The following is a 22069-nucleotide window of genomic DNA, read 5'->3' as shown; positions in this document are numbered from 1 at the left end:
TGCTGGCAGGCTGTTAAGCCAATGTTGAGCTGGTCCTTTAAGCTTGAGCGGGAGGTATTTGATGGCATGTAGATCATCACCACGGGCCATGTGGATATGAAGGAGATAATCCTCGATCCATACCGCAGGATCTGTTGTGCCATCGTATGATTCGATGTTTACGGGTTTGAAGCCCTCGGGGATTTGATGATCCATTACTTCGTCTGTGAAGCATAGTGGGTGTGCGGCGCCCCTGTACTGGGCTATATCACGACGCAGCTCGGATGAGCTTGGTCTGTTGTATTCGGCCGGGCCGTACTTATTATGTCCGGCGTGACGGTTAGCGTCATGTGAAGCGGGGCGCCCATGCGATCCGTAGATCGATCTTGTTTGCTTTGCCTTATTCTCCAAGATGTCTCGCAGGTCTGTTGCGCCTCCCCGTACTTTGGTATGTTTTGAGCGGTGTCGGGGTGCGGCTTGGGTCGAGGGCCCGAAGGCCTCTCTATCGCGGCCACGGGGTGGCCGATCGGGCACATCATACGCTGGTGATGTAGGTTTAGTTGCTTCCTCGTCAAGTTGGGGTAGCAGCTTGCGCTTTGGGTAGCTCTTGGAGGGGTGTTCTAGTTTATACTCTTTGGCCGCCAGGACTTCGGTCCATCTGTCGGCTAGTAAGTCTTGGTCAGCTCTAAGATGCTGCTGTTTCTTCTTGATGCTGCTTGCCGTGGCCACAAGCCTGAGTTTGAAACGCTCTTGTTCGACGGGATCCTCTGGCACGATGAATTTGTCGTCGTCGAGGCTTGCCTCGTCTTCGGAGGGAGGCATATAATTGTCGTCCTCAACCTCTCTATCGGCCGCTCTCTCATGAGGGTTGGCTCCTTCGTCCTCCTGCACTGAATCCTGCTGGAGGGGGTTGTCTTCGGCACTGTCTGGCGTGTTGTTATCTCCGGTGCCGGAATCACCGTTTTTGCTTTGGCCGGACTTAGAGCAGCGCCGCTGACGTTGGCGCTTGGGTTGCTTCTTGGAGGGATCATCCTTCGTTTTTTCCTCGCCATCCCCCGCTTTAGGGGTGTCCACCATGTATATGTCATATGACGAGGTGGCTTTCCAGTTCCCTATAGGTGCTGGTTCTTGATCGTCTCCTTCATCAGCGTCTATGCCATCGATGTCTTCGAAGTCAAAGTCGAGCATGTCAGTTAAATCGTCGACAGTGGCTACGAAGTGGGTGGTGGGTGGGCTTCGAATTTCTTCGTCGTACGCATCCCAACCGTGTTGGCCATAGTTTGGCCGGGGCTCTCCTGACAAAGAGAGAGACTTTACTGAATTCAGGATGTCGCCAAAAGGCGAGTGCTGAAAGACGTCTGCGGCGGTGAACTCCATGACCGGAGCCCAATCGGGCTTAATCAGAAGAGGTGCGGGATTTACGGAGTCCAGAGCAGAGTCCGACACCTTGGAGTCACAGGCCTTGCGAAGGACTAGGCTGGTATCCGGCTCTATCGCCGTAGAGGTTGCAGCTTCCGGGGCGGCGTCCAACCGTCCATCCCCGACTAGCGCAGTGGGCTCGAGCTAATGGTCGGAGCGGACACATGAGCGACGCTCTGAGCGTTGTCCGGTGGCAGAGCTAAATCATGCCCATCGTGACAGTGCGGCGCGCCTGGTTGCGGCTCGAATCTGTCGAAGATCAAGGCCCCGCGGATGTTGGACGTGTAGTTTAAGCTACCAAACCTGACCTGATGGCCAGGGGCGTAGCTTTCGATCTGCTCCAGATGGCCAAACGAGTTGGCCCGCAGTGCGAAGCCGCCGAATACGAAGATCTGTCCGAGAAGGAAAGTCTCATCCCGGACCGCATCGCGATTGACGAGCGAAGAAGCCATCGGGCCTAAAGGCGATGACACAGAGGAACTCTCAATGAAAGCACCAATGTCGGTGTCAAAACCGGCGGATCTCGGGTAGGGGGTCCCGAACTGTGCGTCTAGGCGGATGGTAACAGGAGACAAGGGACACGATGTTTTTACCCAGGTTCGAGCCCTCTCGATGGAGGTAAAACCCTACTCCTGCTTGATTAATATTGATGATATGGGTAGTATAAGAGTAGATCTACCACGAGATCGGAGTGGCTAAACCCTAGAAGCTAGTCTATGGTATGATTGTTGTTCGTCCTATGACCTAAAACTCTCCGGTTTATATAGACACCGAAGAGGGCTAGGGTTACACGGAGTCGGTTACAATGGGAGGAGATCTTCATATCGTGTCGCCAAGCTTGCCTTCCACGCCAAGGAAAGTCCCATCCGGACACGGGACGGAGTCTTCAATCTTGTTTCTTCATAGTCCGGGAGTCCGGCCAAAGGTCTTAGTCCGGCCATCCGGACACCCCCTAATCCGGGACTCCCTCAGCCACTCTCTCTCACAGCCGACGCCCCTCTCTCACTCTCACCGCCGACGCCCCCTCTCTCCTTTGCCTCCGGCTCCCTCTCTCCCCTTCGCCAATGATGGCCGAGCGATTCCCCGGCGATGGAGCGGCAGCCAATGGCTTCGGTCGCCGCCACCTGAACGAGGCGGATGTTGAGGAACGTAGAAATAATTCAAAATTTTCCTACGTGTCACCAAGATCAATCTAGGAGATTCTAGCAACAAGAGAGAGAGGATGTGCATCTTCATACCTTTGATGACCGCTAAGCGGAAGCGTTACTAGAACGCGGATGATGGATTCGTACTCCTGGCGATTCAAATCGCAGAAGATCCGATCTAACGCCGAACGGACGGCGCCTTCGTGTTCAACACATGTACAGCCCGAGGACATCTCCTCCTTGTTGATCCAGCAAGGGGGAAGGAGAAGTTGAGAGAGAGCTCCGGCAGCACGACAGCGTGGTGGTGGAGCTTGCAGTTCTCCGGCAGGGCTTCACCAAGCACTACGGAGGAGGAGGAGGTGTTGGAGAGGGGAAGGGTTGTGCCAGGGGAAGGGTGCGGCAGCCCTCCCTCCTCCTCTCTATTTATAGGGGCACGGGAGAGGGGGTCGGCCCCCTCCAGATGGATCTAGAGGGGGGCGGCAGCCAGGGGGGGCTTGCCCCTCAAGCCAATGGGGGCGCCCCTTTAGGGTTTCCCCCAAACCCTAGGCGCATGGGCCCTAGGGGGTTTGGTGCCCAGCCCACCTAGGGGATGGTTCCCCTCCATATTCAGCCAATAGGGCCCTCCGGCACAGGTGGACTCTCCCGGTGGACCCCCGGAACCCTTTTGGTGGTCCCGGTACGATATCGATAAACCCCTGAACACTTCCGGCGATCGAATAATGACTTCCCATATATAAATCTTTATCTCCGGACCATTCTGGAACTCCTCGTGACATCCGGGATCTCATCCAGGGCTCCGAACAACATTCGGTAACCACATATTAATTCCCATAACAAATCTAGCATCACCGAACCTTAAGTGTGTAGACCCTACGGGTTCGGGAATCATGCAGACATGACCGAGAAATCTCTCCGGCTAAAAACCAATAGCGGGATCTGGATACCCATGTTGGTTCCCACATGTTCCACGATAATCTCATTGGATGAACCATGATGTCGGGGATTCAATCAATCCCGTATACAACTCCCTTTGTCAATCGGTATGTTACTTGCCCGAGATTTGATCGTCGGTATCCCAATACCTCGTTCAATCTTGTTACCGGCAAGTCTCCTTACTCGTTCCGTAATGCATGATCCCGTGACTAACTTCTTAGTCACATTGGTCTCATTATGATGATGCATTACCGATTGGTCCCAGAGATATATCTCCGTCATACGGAGTGGCAAATCCTAGTCTCGATTCGTGCCAACCCAACAGACACTTTCGGAGATACCTGTAGTATACCTTTATAGCCACCCAGTTACGTTGTGACGTTTGGTATACCCAAAGCATTCCTACGGTATCCGGGAGTTGCACAATCTCATGGTCTAAGGAAATGATACTTGACATTAGAAAATCTCTTAGCAAACGAACTACATGATCTTGTGCTATGCTTAGGATTGGGTCGTGTCCATCACACTCCTAATGATGTGATCCCGTTATCAATGACATCTAATGTCCATGGCCAGGAAACCATAACCATCTATTGATCACCGAGCTAGTCAACTAGAGGCTCACTAGGGACATGTTGTGGTCTATGTATTCACACATGTATTACGGTTTCCGGTTAATACAATTATACCATGAACAATAGAGAATTATCATGAACAAGGAAATATAATAATAACCATTTTATTATTGCCTTTAGGGCATATTTCTAACAGTCTCCCACTTGCACTAGAGTTGATAATCTAGTTACATTGTGATGAATCGAACACCCATAGAGTTCTGGTGCTGATCATGTTTTGCTCATGGAAGAGGATTTGTCAACGGATCTGCGACATTCATATCCGTATGCACTTTACAAATATCTATGTCTCCATCTTGAACATTTTCACGAATGGAGTTGAAGCATCGCTTGATATGCCTGGTCTACTTGTGAAACTTGGGCTCCTTGGCAAGGGCAATAGCTCCAGTGTTGTCACAGAAGAGAGTCATCGGGCCCGACGCATTGGGAATAACTCCTAGGTCGGTAATGAACTCCTTCATCGAGATTGCTTCATGTGCTGCCTCCGAGGCTGCCATGTACTCCGCTTCACATGTAGATCCCGCCACAACGCTTTGCTTGCACCTGCACCAGCTGACTGCCCCACCATTCAAAATATACACATATCCAGTTTGTGGCTTGGAGTCATCCAGATCTGTGTCGAAGCTAGCATCGATGTAACCCTTTACGACGAGCTCTTCATCACCTCCATAAATGAGAAACATATCCTTAGTCCTTTTCAGGTACTTTAGGATATTCTTGACCGCTGTCCAGTGTTCCATGCCGGGATCACTTTGGTACCTTCCCACCAAACTTACGGCAAGGTTTACATCAGGTCTGGTACACAGCATGGCATACATAATATACCCTATGGCTGAGGCATAGGGGATTACACTCATCTTTTCTCTATCTTCTGCTGAGGTCAGGCATTGAGTCGTGCTCACCTTGCAAAATAGGCAAGAACCCCTTCTTGGACTGATCCATATTGAACTTCTTCAATATCTTATCAAGGTATGTGCTTTGTGATAGACCGATGAGGCATCTCGATCTATCTCTATAGATCTTGATGCCTAATATGTAAGCAACTTCTCCAAGGTCCTTCATTGAAAAACACTTATTCAAGTAGGCCTTTATGCTTTCCAAAAGTTCTATATCTTTTCCCATCAATAGTATGTCATCCACATATAATATGAGAAATGCTACAGAGCTCCCACTCACTTTCTGGTAAACGCAGGCTTCTCCATAAGTCTGCATAAACCCAAACGCTTTGATCATTTCATCAAAGTGAATGTTCCAACTCCAAGATGCTTGCACCAGCCCATAGATGGAGAGCTGCAGCTTGCACACCTTGTTAGCATTCTTAGGATCGACAAAACCTTCCGGCTGCATCATATACAATTCTTCCTTAAGAAAACCGTTAAGGAATGTCGTTTTGATGTCCATTTGCCATATTTCATAATCATAGAATGCGGTAGTTGCTAACATGATTTGAACGGACTTTAGCTTCACTACAGGTGAGAAGGTCTCATCGAAGTCAAACCCTTGAACTTGCCGATAACCTTTAGAGACAAGCCGAGCTTTATAGATGCTCACATTACCATCCGCGTCAGTCTTCTTCTTAAAGATCCATTTATTTTCTAGGCTCGCCGATCATCGGGCAAGTCTGTCAAAGTCCATACTTTGTTTTCATACATGGATCCTCTCTCGGATTTCATGGCTTCAAGACATTTATTGAAATCTGGGCCCCCCATCGCTTCTTCATAGTTCGAAGGTTCACCATTGTCTAACAACATGATTTCCAAGACAGGGTTGCCATACCATTCTGGTGTGGAACGTGTCCTTGCGGACCTATGAAGTTCAGTAGCAACTTGATCCGAAGTTCTTTGATCATCATCATTAACTTCCTCTCTAGTCGGTGGAGGCACCACAAAAACATCTTCCTGAGCTGCGCTACTTTCCGGTTCAAGAGGTATTACTTCATCAAGTTCTACTTTCCTCCCACGTACTTCTTTCGAGAGAAACTCTTTGTCTAGAAAGGATCCGTTCTTGGCAACAAAGATCTTGCCTTCGGATCTGAGGTAGAAGGTATACCCTATGGTTTCCTTAGGGTATCCTATAAAGACGCGTTTTTTCGACTTGGGTTCGAGCTTTTCAGGTTGAAGTTTCTTTACATAAGCATCGCATCCCCAAACTTTTAGAAACGACAGCTTAGGTTTCTTCCCAAACCATAATTCATACGGTGTGGTCTCAACGGATTTAGATGGTCCCCTATTTAAAGTGAATGTTTTTGTCTCTAAAGCATAACCCCAACATAAAAGTGGTAAATTGGTAAGAGACATCATAGATCGCACCATATCCAATAGAGTGTGTTTACGACGTTCGGACACACCATTACGCTGAGGTGTTCCAGGCGGCATGAGTTGTGAAACAAATTCCACATTTCCTTAAGTGCGTACCAAACTCGTGACTCTAATATTCTCCTCCATGATCTGATCGTAAGAACTTTATTTTCCTGTCACGTTGATTTTCCACCTCACTCTGAAATTCCTTGAACTTTTCAAAGGTCTCAGACTTGTGTTTCATTAAGTAGACATACCCATATCTACTTAAGTCATCAGTGAGGGTGAGAACATAACGATAACCACCGCGAGCCTCAATGCTCATTGGACCGCACACATCAGTATGTATGATTTCCAACAAGTTGGTTGCTCGCTCCATTGTTCCGGAGAAAGGAGTCTTGGTCATTTTGCCCATGAGGCATGGTACGCACGTGTCAAATGATTCATAGTCAAGAGACTCCAAAAGTCCATCTGCATGGAGTTTCTTCATGCGTTTGACACCAATGTGACCAAGGCGGCAGTGCCACAAGTATGTGGGAATGTCATTATTAACCTTACATCTTTTGTGTAACATCACGTTCGAGATTCAATAAGAATAAACCATTGAGCAGCGGGGCATGACCATAAAACATATCTCTCATATAAATAGAACAACCCTTATTCTCGGATTTAAATGAGTAGCCATCTCGCATTAAACGAGATCCAGATACAATGTTCATGCTCAAAGCTGGCACTAAATAACAATTATTGAGGTTTAAAACTAATCCCGTAGGTAAATGTAGAGGTAGTGTGCCGACGGCGATCACATCGACCTTGGAGCCATTCCCGACGCGCATCGTCACCTCATCCTTCGCCAGTCTCCGCTCATTCCGCAGCTCATGTTTTGAGTTACAAATATGAGCAACTACACTGGTATCAAATACCCAGGAGCTACTATGAGTACTAGTAAGGTACACATCAATAACATGTATATCACATATACCTTTGGTGTTGTCGGCCTTCTTATTCGCTAAGTACTTGGGGCAGTTCCGCTTCCAGTGACCATTTCCCTTGCAATAAAAGCACTGAGTCTCGGGCTTGGGTCCATTGTTTGACTTCTTCTCGGCAACTGATTTATCGGGCGCGGCAACTCCCTTGCTATCCTTCTTGAAGTTCTTTTTACCCTTGCCTTTCTTGAAACTAGTGGTTTTATTCACCATCAACACTTGATGTTCCTTTTTGATTTCCACCTCCGCTGATTTCAGCATTGAATATAACTCAGGAGTGGACTTCTCCATCCCTTGCATATTGTAGTTCATCACAAAGTTCTTGTAGCTAGGTGGGAGCGACTAGAGGATCTTGTCAATGACCGATTCATCTGGGAGATTAACTCCCAACTGAGACAAACGGTTGTGTAACCTAGACATAGTGAGTATATGCTCACTGACAGAACTATTTTCCTCCATCTTACAACTGTGGAACTTGTTAAAGACTTCATATCTCTTGACCCGGGCATGAGCTTGGAAAACCATTTTCAGCTCTTGGAACATCTCATATGCTCTGTGCTGCTCAAAACACTTTTGGAGCCCCGGTTCTAAGCTGTAAAGCATGCCGCACTAAACCAGGGAGTAATCATCACTATGCGACTGCCAGGCGTTCATAATGTCTTGAGCTATTGGGAAAAGGGGTGCTTCACCTAGCGGTGCTTCTAGGACATATGCTTTCTTAGCAGTTATGAGGATGATCCTCAAGTTTCGGACCCAGTCCGTATAGTTGCTACCATCGTCTTTCAGCTTGGTTTTCTCTAGGAACGTGTTGAAGTTCAGAGCAACATTAGCGTGGGCCATTTGATCTACAAGACATATTGCAAAGATATTTTAGACTATGTTCATGATAATTAAGTTCATCTAATCAAATTATTTAATGAACTCCCACTCAGATAGACATCCCTCTAGTCATCTAAGTGATACATGATTCAAGTCAACTAGGTCGTGTCCGATCATCACATGAGACGGACTAGTCATCATCGGTGAACATCTTCATGTTGATTGTATCTACTACACGACTCATGTTCGACCTTTCGGTCTCTTGTGCTCCGAGGCCATGTCTGTACATGCTAGGCTCGTCAAGTCAACCTAAGTGTTTTGCATGTGTAAATCTGGCTTACACCCGTTGTATGCGAACGTTAGAATCTATCACACCTGATCATCACATGGTGCTTCAAAACAATGAACTTCCGCAACGGTGCACAGTTAGGAGGAACACTTTCGTGAAATTTTAGTGAGGGGTCATCTTATTTATGCTACCATCGTTCTAAGCAAATAAGATGTAAACATGACAAACATCACATGCAAAACATAAAGTGACAAGATATGGCCAATATCATCTTGCGCCTTTGATCTCCATCTTTTAAGCGCGGCATGATCACCTTCTTCACCGGCATGACACCGTGATCTCCATCATCATGTCTTCATGAAGTTATCTCGCCAACTATTAGTTCTACTACTATGGCTAACGGTTAGCAATAAAGTAAAGTAATTACATGGCGTTTTTCAATGACACGCAGGTCATACAATAAATTAAGACAACTCCTATGGCTCCTGCCGGTTTTCATACTCATCGACATGCAAGTCGTGATTCCTATTACAAGAACATGATCAATCTCATACATCACATATGTCATTCATCACATTCTTTTGGCCATATCACATCATATAGCATACCCTGCAAAAACAAGTTAGACATCCTCTAATTGTTGGTGCATGTTTTACGTGGCTGCTATGGGTTTCTAGCAAGAACGTTTCTTACCTACGCAAAAGCCACAACGGTGATATACCAATTGCTATTTACCCTTCATAAGGACCCTTTCATCGAATCCGATCCGATAAAGTGGGAGAGACAGACACCCGCTAGCCACCTTATGCAATAAGTGCATGTTAGTCGGTGGAACCTGTCTCACGTAAGCGTACGTGTAAGGTTGGTCCGGGCCGCTTCATCCCACAATACCGCCGAAACAAGATAGGACTAGTAACGGTAAGCAAATTTAACAAACCAACGCCCAAAACTACTTGTGTTCTACTCATGCATAGAATCTACGCATAGACCTAGCTCATGATGCCACTATTGGGGAACGTAGCAATAATTCAAAATTTTCCTACGTGTCACCAAGATCAATCTAGGAGATTCTAGCAACAAGAGAGAGAGAGAGAGGACGTGCATCTTCATAACTTTGAAGATCGGTAAGCGGAAGCGTTACTAGAACGCGGATGATGGAGTCGTACTCGCGGCGATTCAAATCGCGGAAGATCCGATCTAACACCGAACGGACGGCGCCTCCACGTTCAACACACATACAGCCCGGGGACGTCTCCTCCTTATTGATCCGGCAAGGGGAGAGGAGAAGTTGAGGGAGAGCTCCGGCAGCACGACGGCGTGGTGGTGGAGCTTGCAATTCTCCGGCAGGGCTTCGCCAAGCACTACTACGGAGGAGGAGGTGTTGGAGTTGGCAAGGGCTGCGCCCGGGGAAGGGTGCGGCAGCCCTCCCTCCTCCCCTCTATTTATAGGGGCAAGGGAGAGGGGTGAGGGAGTCCTGGATTAGGGGGTCCTCGGACAGCCGGACTATATGCTTATGCCGGACTGTTGGACTATGAAGATGCAAGATCGAAGACGTCGTCCCGTGTCCGGATGGGACTCTCCTTTGCATGGAAGGAAAGCTTGGGGATTCAGATGTATAGATCTCCTTCTCTATAACCAACTCTGTGTAACCCTAGCCCCCTCTGGTGTCTATATACACCGGAGGGTTTAGTCCGTAGGACAAGAACAATCATAATCATAGGCTAGCTTCTGGGGTTTAGCCTCTACGATCTCGTGGTAGATCAACTCTTGTAATACTCATCTCATCAAGATCAATCAAGCAGGAAGTAGGGTATTACCTCCATCGAGAGGGCCCGAACCTGGGTAAACATCGTGTCCCCCGCCTCCTGTTACCATTAGCCTTAGACGCACAGTTTGGGACCCCCTACCCGAGATCCACCGGCTTTGAAACCGACATTGGTGCTTTAATTGAGAGTTCCACTGTGTCGTCACGATAAGGATTGATGGATCCTTCAATCATCAGCAACGATGCGGTCCAGGGTGAGGTTTTCCTCCCCGGACAGATCTTCGTATTCGACGGCTTCGTACTGCAGGCCAACTCGCTTGGCCATCTGGAGCAGATCGACAGCTGCGCCCCTGGCCATCAGGCCAGGTTTGGAAACTTGAACTACACAGCCTACATCCGCAGTGACTTGATCTTCGACAGATTCGAGCCTGTGTCAGCAGCGCCGAACAGTCACACGGGCATGACTTAGATCTACCATCGGACGGTGTTTGCGATATCGCACCTATGGCTGCCCCGGCCTTCGAGCTGGAGCAGTTCACGCCATCCGAGGACGGGTGGATGGACCCCGTCGCGGGGGCTGCACATTCATCGGTGCTGGAGCCGAACACAGACTTCACCTCCAAAGAGATCTGTGTCATCGGACCTTCGGACTCGTCTCCGATCATAGGTTCTGAACCGCGCGTGTCCGTGCCTATCAAATCTGATTGGGCACCGATCGTGGAGTTTACCGCCGCGGATATCTTTCAGCACTCACCCCTGGGCGATGTGCTAAATTCATTGAGGTCTCTCTCTCTATTAGGAGACTCTTGGCCAAACTATGTCCGGCTTGAGTGGGAAGCGGACGACGAAGGAATTCGTTCCCCACCCACCACCCATTTAGTAGCCGCTGCCGATGACTTAACCGACATGCTCGACTTTGACTCCGAAGACATCGACGGTATGGACGATGATGTCAGAGAAGAACAAGAACCATTACCCACAGGGCGATGGACGACCACCACATCATATGATATATATATATGGTGGATACACCTAAAGAAAGCAATGGTGATAAGATAACGGAGGATAATCCCCTCCAGAAGCAATCTAAGCACCGGCGTCATCAGCGCCGCTCTAACCCCCGCCATAGAAGAAATAGCAATACGGGCACAAGAGACGATGATGCCGAAGAAGAAAACAACCCTGCCCAGCCAAGCACTGAGCAAGCCGGACGGGAGGATGGGCAAGCTAGCCCGGATGAACAGGCTACAGATGGAGACTTGGAGGACAACAATTGTCACGCCCAATATGCGACCCTATCCAAAAGGAACTCGGAGGTCCCACCAAGGATAGACCCGCATATTGAAACACTTTTGCAAGGTGGATATCATTACATCAACATTACATAATAGATGGGGATACATACAAGAGGCATACAATGCCACACGAATACAACATCACAATACATAAGAGCAACATCCGACTACGGATGAACACAAACAGAAACTCAAACGACTTCCACCCTGCTAGCCCGGGCTGCCGACCTGGAACCTATCCCCTGATCGAAGAAGAAGCAGAAGAAGAACTCAATGCAAGCAAGCATCGCTCTCGCGTCATGATCATCGCACAACCTGTACCTGCAACTGTTGTTGTAGTAATCTGTGAGCCACGAGGACTCAGCAATCCCATTACCATGGGTATCAAGACTAGCAAAGCTTAAAGGGAAAGGAAGGGGTAAAGTGGTGAGGCTACAGCAACGACTAAGCATATATGGTGGCTAACATACGCAAATAAGAGCGAGAAGAGAAGCAAAGGAACGGTCGTCAACTAGTAATGATCAAGAAGTGATCCTGAACTCCTACTTACGTCAAACATAACCCAGAAACTGTGTTCACTTCCCGGACTCGGCCGAGAAGAGACCATCACGGCTACACACGCGGTTGATGCATTTTAATTCGGATCTGGTGTCAAGTTATCTACAGCCGGACATTAACAAATTCCCATCTGCCTATAACCGCATGCACGGCTTTCGAAAGATTATACCCTGTAGGGGTGTCCCAACTTAGCCCATGACAAGCTCTCGCGATCAACGAAGGAATAGACCTTCTCCCAGGAAGACCCGATCAGACTCGGAATCCCGGTTTACAAGACATTTCGACAATGGTAAAACAAGACCAGCAAAGCCGCCCGATGCACCGACAAATACCGATAGGAGCTGCACATATCTCGTTCTCAGGGCACACCGGATGAGCGAAGCGTACAGGAACCGACGTAACCCAAGTTGCCAAGGGATGGCCCCGCACGGTGCTCTAGTTCGGACCAACACTTAGACAAGCACTGGCCCGGGGGGGCTAAAATAAAGATGACCCTTGGGTTGGCCGACCCAAGGGAAAGGGTAGGTGGTGGTGAGGCAAATGGTAAAACCAAGGTTGGGCCTTTCTGGAGGAGTTTTATTCAAAGCGAACTATCAAGGGGGTCCCATAAATCGCCCTACCGCGTAAGGAACACAAAATCCGGGAACATAACACCGGTATGACGGAAACTAGGGCGGCAAGAGTGGAACAAAACACCAGGCAAAAGGCCAAGCCTTCCACCCTTTACCAAGTATATAGATGCATTAATAATATAAGAGATTTTGTGATATCCCAACCAAAATCCTGTCCACCATGGAGCAATCTTCAACTTCACCTGCAACTAGCAATGCTATAAGAAGGCTGAGCAAAGCGGTAACATAGCGAAGCAACGGTTTGCATAGGAAAGGTGCCAAAGGTTAGAGGTTCATGGCAATTTGGGAGGCTAGATGAGCAAAAGATAGGTAACGCAGCAAAGCGATAGAACGAAGCAACTAGCATAGCAATGATAGTAGTGAGATCTAGGGTAGCGGTCATCTTGCCTGAAATTCCGCAAGGAAGAAGAACGAGTCCATGAAGAAGACGAACGGGAGCAGTCAAACGAATCCTCACGAACGCAATGTTACCGGAACTAAGAAGCAACACCGGAAAGAAGCAAGCAACATAGTGAACACACAAGCATAATCATGGCATGATGCACAATCAAGTATGATGCGTGTCTGGTTTAATGAGGCATGGCATGGCAAGTGCAACGAACAATACTACAAGTTAAGTGGAGATCAATATGCAATGAGTTGCACATTGAGAAACACCACATCAATTATTTAGTTCTCTCTCGGTTTTGTACCCAACAATATAAAATGTTATTAAACATGGAAAGGGGTGAAGCATATGAAAAACTACCTATCTAGACAAGTTTAAATGAGGCCGGAAACAACAAACAACAATTCCAGAAAATCCCCATATGCAAATTATGGATTTGGTACTGTTCTGCCCTAAACACAATTTTAATGTTGTTAAACAGCAAAAAAAGTGCACCATGTTAAACTAGGCATTTTCCACCCCATTTACATATAAAGTTTATTTAAAATGGAGCTACAGTTATTTAGTTATGAATTAAAGCATTTTAACATGGCATTTATGCAAATTAACAAAAACAGCATTTTAAACATTTTAAACATGGATGAAAGTGGCATATTATTAATCTACACAATTTTCTGAGCATTTTACATATATAAATTATTTTAATCCGATGCACAGTTTGAGAGATATTAAATGCATGATGCTTAGGGGGTTTTCTGTAAAACAGGCAGTCTCTGGATAAATGGAAAAAATCACAGCGCATGGAAAAAAACTACATGGGCCGAAACTGTGATCGAGCCAACGGGAACAGGCGCTGGGGGAGGCAGCTCACCATGGGCCTTGGCCCGGTCGGTGGAGAGGCCTGGCAGGTGTCACACCCTAGCTAGTCATGCATCAGAGTGTGTGCATCATGTTTAAAATTCCATTTAATTTGAAATGGGGATTTGTGAAACCCTCAGAATCATTTTGAAAATGACCCAAATAAAAATTTCTCCAAAAGGGTCCAAGAAAATGCTCATGTTGCTCTCTGAAAATATTGGACAGAGATAATAATCAAACCAATATTTTTAAGAGCTCATAGGTATTTATTTTGGGCATTTGGAATTAATGCATAAATATTTGCTTTGGAAATATATTAATTATATATATTAATATATGTCCAAATATTATGCCATTTATAAAGGAGCTCTGAAATAATATATCTAGCCCCTGCAAAAATTGGCATAAGTTAAATAAATGATTTAATATATTATTTAAATCAAAACAAATGTCAGAAATTAGAAAACAGAAAAAAATAAAAGGGAGAAGCTTACCTGGGCTCCTCCCTGTGCAGCCCAGCCAACTGGCCGGCCCAGCCAGCAGCCGGCCCAGCCCACCTCCCTCCTCTGTCGTCTTCGTCCTCGACAGAGGGAGGGGAGTGTGGCCGGCGCGCGCGCGCGCCACCGCGCCACGCCACCTCTCTCCCTGCTTGCCTGCCCTCCCCTCCTCGCTCGATGCCCCGGACGACGCCACGCCTCCCCCCTGCTCTCTCTCACTCGCCCCGGCTCTCCCCTCCTCTCCCTCGCTCTCTCTCTCACACGGCCGAACACCACCGTCGCCGCCGTTCGCCATAGCAGCCGTCTCCGGCCACCCCTCGCTCCCCCGACTAGCTCAGAAGCTCCGCCACAACCCCCTCTTCCTCCCCACCGCTCCACGGGCCTCCGGAAGCCCTGCATCGCCGCCACGTCGCCGTTCCCCTCTTCGGGCTCCGACCATCATCGCCGTCGAATTCGCCGTCTCCAGCGCGTCTCCGAGCCCGCTTCGACGCCCACTGCAACCGCGGTGAGCCCCCGAGTCGTTTCCCCCTTCTCCCCTGGTCTCTTTCGACCTCTAGGCCTTAGCCCCACCTTGGCCGAGAGCTCCACGCCGCCGGCGATGTCGCCGTCATGGCCACGGTCACCGTAGCGCCCAACCGAGCACACTATCGTGCTCCACGCCTCACTAGGAGCACGCAGCACGCACCAACGCCTCCCCAAACACCCTGCAACGCCGACTCCGACCGCACCCGAACTCCGGCCGCCGCTCACGAGCTCGCCGTCGACGGTACCGGCCACCCCAGGCTCGGCCACCACCACCGTTCGACGCGCGGGAGCAAGAGCTCTCCAACGAGCCCAAGAACGGCCTCGCCCGTGCCCTGTAGCGCGATCCCGCATCGCGCCGCCGTCTCGGGCCTCGCCGGTGTCACGTCGCCGGTGGGTTTGACCCACTTTGACCACGGCAGGACCCCCCCTGAGTCCCTGACAGGTGGGCCCAGCCCTGTAGCTAATTAGGATTAGCGCTAACCACTGTAGTTAACCCCCTGACACTGACCAGTGGGCCCCAGCGCCACTAATTAGTAATTAGGATTAATTTAACCCTGTTTAACCCCCCTGTCACTGACGTGTGGACCCCACACGTCAGGTTTGACCTCAGCCAGCCGCAGTTGACCACTGACGTCATGATGACGTCATGCTGGCGCAATATTTATATTTCTGGATTTAAATTAAATCAGGAAATTCCATAATATTATTTAAACTTCAAAAATTCATAACTTTTATTCTGTAACTCCAAATTGGACAAATTATATATGAAAAATGATCAGAAAAATCCAATCTATCCATCTGTACTATTTTCATGCATGATCAAACAAGTTAAAGTGATGTTTTAAGCAGAACAAGGAAAAGCACTTTAAAAGGCCATGTATGAGTTTGAAATTTGAATCTTTGATTCAAATTTGTTCAAACCCTTCTGGTTTTAGTTGCATTAGCCCAACACACTCATATTGCCATGTTTCATGCATGCATCATTTTGTTGCACATTGTTTGGTAATGGTTGTGTATCGATGTCCTTTGCGACAGGTTCTGCCTCCGAGGAGTACCGTGACTACCCTAACGAAGAACCGTATCAGTGCATCGAACCATCAGGCAAGCAACCAACCATTTGATCATATCGATACAATCCCATGTTCTCGCTCCTGCTCCCTTTTACTGCATTAAGACAACGCGATTGAAACTGCTGTGTGCTACGGTAGTTGAACCCATTTCCTCTGCATGACCTGTCATTGCCACAGTAACTAGATGAAACCCACTAGCATGTGTAGGAGTTGATTGAGCCCTATGTATGTGTTGTTCGTACCTTGCTATGCCTGCTATGCTTAGAGTCGTGTCAGGTCTGGTTCATCTGGGTGATGGGCTAGAGTGAAATGATTATGTCGGTAATGAGAGTGGTGTGGTGAACACGATTTGGTAAAGGTATCGATGAGAGGCCATGTAGGAGTACATGGTGGGTTGTTTCATTGAAGCCGACTTTAAGCACTGAGATCTGTATGTGTGATTTAAGAATCAGCTACTACCATGCATTGGGCCCGAAACCAATGGACCCTCTCGGCTTCTTATTCACCCTAGTTCTCCGTCCAGGAGTTGCAAGTAGTTTCTGGTGTTTGTAGCCTACTGGAGGCCGTGGACAGCGCTGACCGTAGGGGTGGGCTGTGATGCGGTAGGTACGTGGCACGGTGTACCGAATACCCGTTAGGTATTTCGGGAACCCTGTTCACATCGTTCGGGGCCGTATGGGAAACCTCGGCCGGACTCCCTGCGGATGGAACCTGGATAGGCGATAAACCTGGACTGGAGGCTTAGGTGATTAGGTAGGTCGTGGCCGACACCCACGTTGGGCTTCCGCTTGAAGGTTGCCGAGTACATGTCGTGTAAACGACGGTAAGTGGTGGGAGCGTGTATGAAGGAGTACACCCCTGCAGGGTTAACATGATCTATTCGAATAGCCGCGTCCGCGGTAAAGGACTACTTGGTTGCCTATACAGTTCATAGACAAGTAAATGGAAACTGTTAAAAGCCTCAAGATAAGTGTGAGTGCTGAGGATGGCTCTTCCGTAGGAAGACGGAGGTGGATCCTCGGTAGTGTATTGAAGTGGTGAGTAGTGGACTCGTGTGCGCAAAACCATTTCAAGTTGGAGTATCGTAGGATAGTCTAGCCAAGAGTCAAAGCTGGCTTGCTGCAATACTCCACCAACCCTTCTTGATAATATGCATGTATGTAGGATCTGATGTAAGTCTTGCTGAGTACCTTTGTACTCATGTTGCTATAATCTACATTTTTACAGAAGACGCTGCAACCCTTTCTGATGGGTTCTATGTAGACGTTGACATCAACGAGTAGGCTAAAGACCCAGGTGGTGACCCTGAGCTTGTGAAGGACCTTGTAGTATAGCTAGGCTTTCCAAGCCTCTTTTATTTTACTAGTTGTCTGTACTCAGACAAGTTACTTCCGCTGCTGGTTTGTATGACTGTATGACTTGTATGTTGGGTCGTGAGACCCGTACCTTTGTGTATGTTATGTATGGCTCCCCGAGCCTTAAATAAAGTACTTGTGTCGTAGAGTCATGTTGTGATGCTTCGTTGTATTTGCACATATCGAGCATATTGTGTGTATGATTGAAATGCTTGGTATGTGTGGGATCTGACTACCTAGTTGTTTATCTTTAGTAGCCTCTCTTACCGGGAAATGTCTCCTAGTGTTTCCACCGAGCCATGGTAGCTTGCTACTGCTCCGGAACACTTAGGCTGGCCGGCATGTGTCCTTCTTCATTCCTGTGTCTGTCCCTTCGGGGAAATGTCACGCTTTGAGTACCGGAGTCCTGTTAGCCCGCTACAGCCCGGTTTACCGGAGTCCTGCTAGCCCAGTGCTACAGCCCGGACCCACTTGCTGATGACCGACACGTTCGGAGCTGGGTCATGGATGCCTGTCCCTGTAAGTCTGTGCCACTTTGGGTTTACGACTAGTCATGTCAGCCCGGGCTCTTTATCATATGGATGCTAGCGACACTATCATATACGTGAGCCAAAAGGCGCAAACGGTCCCGGGCAAAGGTAAGGCGAACCCCGTGGGAATACCGTGCGTGAGGCCGCAAAGTGATATGAGGTGTTACCGGCTAGATCGATGTGACATCGGGTCGGGGTCCTGACAGCGTTGGCATCAGAGCCGGACTGCCTGTAGGTTCTCCAAGCCAAACTGGTCGATGTTGAGTCTAGAAATTCTTTAGTTATATGTAGGGGAATTGTTTGTGGGTTGGAACGTAAGGCTCTTTTTACTTCTTTATCTTATGACATTCTGATCTGAGTCAGTCCATTCTTCCACCGGGGGTTAAGCAATTAGGACCTATTCTCTCTATCAGGATCACGTGTTACTAATCAGTAGTACCTTATAAGTTTGATGGATACAAGCCTAGTTCAGTTCTACTACCACATTATGTTGTTAGAATGGATTCAAAACTTTGATATGATGATGTTGAGTGTGTACGAAATCCTTTGCCAAATGTCTCAAAATCCTTCTTGAGCATTTACAGCTGTTATGCTGCCGAAATTTTGCTAGAAATTCTAATGCCTTTGCATTATGATTGTGCTTTCAGATGGCCACTCGTGACCCCAATCAAGTGGTTCGCCTGACTCGATGCCTAGATGTACCCGGCCATACTGCCAAGTTGGTAGGGTAATGACTGAGGCTGGATACCGCTGGTATCCCGAGTACACGGTCGAAGAGCAATTCCGAGACTTTAATCAAAGCCAGTATCTCTGCACTGTCAGGATATTTCCATCTTATCCTGGATCCACCGAGCCTCTTCACTGCTCTTATGGACTCGGGGTTACCATTGAGATGGCTGTGCAGGACGCCGCCTACTCTATGATGACCATTATGCGAGTCAGATCTGGTATATTTCGGGACTCTGATTTCCGGTATATGCCAGGATCACTTCCGGGAGCACAAGGGTATCTCCAGGCTATCTATGCTGACCCACTCAGGAGGATTCACGGACTCGCACCACTGCTGAGATGCTCGAGGATAAGGACCGTGAAAATCGGGCCTTAAGGTTAGAGCTCTTCAATACCCGTGCTGACCACTGGGCCACTTTGACTCGGTTCGCACCGGTGGTGCAAGCTGGATATCCAGATATGCGCGATCTCTACCCTGTGAGATCTGCTCTGCCAGACGTGATGGTTTGGCGTGATGTAGGAGGCATCACCCCACCTCGCGGTCCCCGCAGGCCACCGTCTGTTGGTCCAAGGCCTCATCCTAGCCCCTATGGTCCACAAGCTCCGCGAGATCGTCTGTTTCCGGATGATCATGTTGAGCTTCCAGGCTATGGAGGTGACTTCTACGAGGACTACTACGGATCGGTCTGAGTTAGTGGTAGTATCACTAGTTCGCACTAGCTGTGTCTTCTATTGTCTCGCGTGACTCGTGGGATATGACCTAGTTTGTACTCTTTCCGGAGGTGTAGAAAAATAATGTATAGGAGCTTGGAATGCCTCCGATGAGATGTAATCCTCTTTTCACCATAATAGTACTTTGTTTGGTCTTGTACTAAACCCTGTATGGTGTGTATGACGATGGAATAAAGAAGCAGTTTCTGTATCTACCATGTCATACGGATGATCATCTTGCATTTCGAGTTATTCCTTACATTTTATCCTATGTCGGAATCTTATCATCCTGACTAAATCATTGTCTTGTTTACCTAGGATGGTCAACACGCGCGCCAACCCTGCTTCTCAAGAGCAGGCCGAAGGCAGTGAAGGCAGGAATGAAAATCTGCCTCATCCTCCTTCACTAGCCGAGGTTATGATGGAAGCTGAGAGAAACAAGCGGGAGACCAACCGTTTGTTGGAGCGTATTGAACAGAACACGGCACACCATCACAGGACTAACGTGGTGTCACTCAGTGATTTTATCAAATTACATCCACCCACATTCCACCACTCCGTCGAGCCTCTCGACGCTGATGACTGGCTTCGCAGTATCTCTCATAAACTGTGTTCCGCGCTGGTAGCGGAGGCTGACAAGGTCACCTTTGCTGCATATCATCTTGAAGGCCCCGCCAGTCTATGGTGGGAAAATTATGGAGCTATGCGCCCAGCGGGCCATGTCACTACTTGGGCTGAGTTCAGCGAGGCTTTCCGTGAGCATCACATTCCGGAGGGTCTCATGGACCGTAAACGTGAAGAATTTTGCAGTTTCACCCAAGGCCGACTTTCTGTGGATGTTTACAGCAGGGAGTTTGGTAATATCGCACGATATGCAACTGAGGAAGTGTCTACCGATGCCAAGAAGCAAGCAAGGTTCCGTAAGGGCCTTAGTCCTGAGCTTCGCCGCGACCTCCGTCTGCATGAGTGCACATCCTTCCAGAAACTTGTCAAGAAAGCCATCAGTGCTGAAACTGGTCAGACTGACTATGACGCAACACGCAAGCATGGCCGTGATATGGGTTCCTCATCCGGTGCTGGTCCTCAGAAGCGCCGCGTGTGGGTACCCAACACCGCCCTGCCACCCAGGTTCACACCGAGGCCATCCTTCCAGGCGCCTCGCCCCGTTCAACAGTCTGCACCGGCCAAGCCCTATGGGGGTCCAACCAACAATGCTCCTCCACGTACCAGTTCTGTGACTTGTTTCAAGTGTGGGGAATCTGGCCACTATATGCGTGAGTGTCCCCAGACCAACCCCAATCAATCTGCTAAAGCTGTTGGCCGTGGCAAGCCGACAGGAAAAATATTCCACGCCGAGCCGGTCACCGCCTCACGTGGCCATGTCAACTGTATCTCTGCCGAAGAAGCTCAAGAGGATCCCAACATCGTTCTCGGTACGCTTCTTGTTAATTGCCACCCGGCATCTGTTCTTTTCGATACAGGAGCCTCTCATTCTTTTATATCTGAAAATTATGCTCGTTTGCATAACGTCGCATTCGGTGATATGCCAACCTCTATGGTAATTCAAACTCCGGGATCCAAATGGCAAACTTCTAGAGTAAGCCATGGAAATGAAATCCAAGTCGACAGACTTGTTTTCCTTGCCTCTTTGATAGCCCTTAAATTTTCAGATATTAATATCATTTTGGGTATGGACTGGATGTCAGGTCATCATGCCAAAATTGATTGCTTCTCTAGGACTGTTCAACTCACTCACCCTTCGGGCAAAATAGTCAATGTCTTGACCCGAATAGCCAAGCGACAATTATATTCTCTTAACGCCAGCCCTTTGCCAGACCTTGAGGACGTTCCGGTAGTCCGTGACTTCCCGGATGTCTTTCCAGAGGAATTGCCAGGTGTTCCACCTGACAGGGATGTTGAGTTTGTAATAGACCTCATTCCAGGAACCGTTCCGATTGCTAGAAGACCTTATAAGATGGCACCCCTAGAACTAGCCGAGCTTAAGAAACAACTCGATGAGTCCTTGAAAAAGGGTTTCATCCGACCTAGCTCTTCTCCGTGGGCTTGCCCCGTCCTATTCGTCAAGAAGAAGGATGGTATGGACCGGATGGTTGTAGATTACCCACCTGTCAATTTGGTCACAATCAAGAACAAATATCCACTTCCCAGGATCAACGACCTGTACGATCAGCTCGCTGGATCCTCAATGTTCTCCAAGATGGATTTGAGGTTGGGCTACCATCAAATCAAAATCAGAAATGGGGACATTCCTAAAACGGCCTTTGTTACTCGTTATGGCCAATACGAGTACACCGTCATGTCCTTCGGTTTAACCAACGCTCCAGCCACCTTTTCTCGGTTAATGAACTCAATCTTCATGGAGTATTTGGATAAATTCGTCGTGGTTTACCTCGATGATATACTCATCTACTCCAAGAACAAGGAAGAACATGCCGAACATCTAAGGCTAGTGTTGCAGAAACTTCGAGAGCATCGCCTTTATGCCAAATTTTCTAAATGTGAATTCTGGTTGCCAGAAGTGACCTATCTGGGTCATGTAATATCTGGTAAAGGTATTGCTGTTAACCCTGAGCGAGTTCAAGCCGTCCTTAATTGGACTCCACCTGAATCGGTCAAGCAAGTTCGGAGTTTTC

This window comes from Triticum dicoccoides, chromosome 2B (assembly GCF_002162155.2).
Source record: "Triticum dicoccoides isolate Atlit2015 ecotype Zavitan chromosome 2B, WEW_v2.0, whole genome shotgun sequence".
Lineage (NCBI taxonomy): Eukaryota > Viridiplantae > Streptophyta > Magnoliopsida > Poales > Poaceae > Triticum > Triticum dicoccoides.
This window is presented reverse-complemented; position numbering follows the sequence as displayed.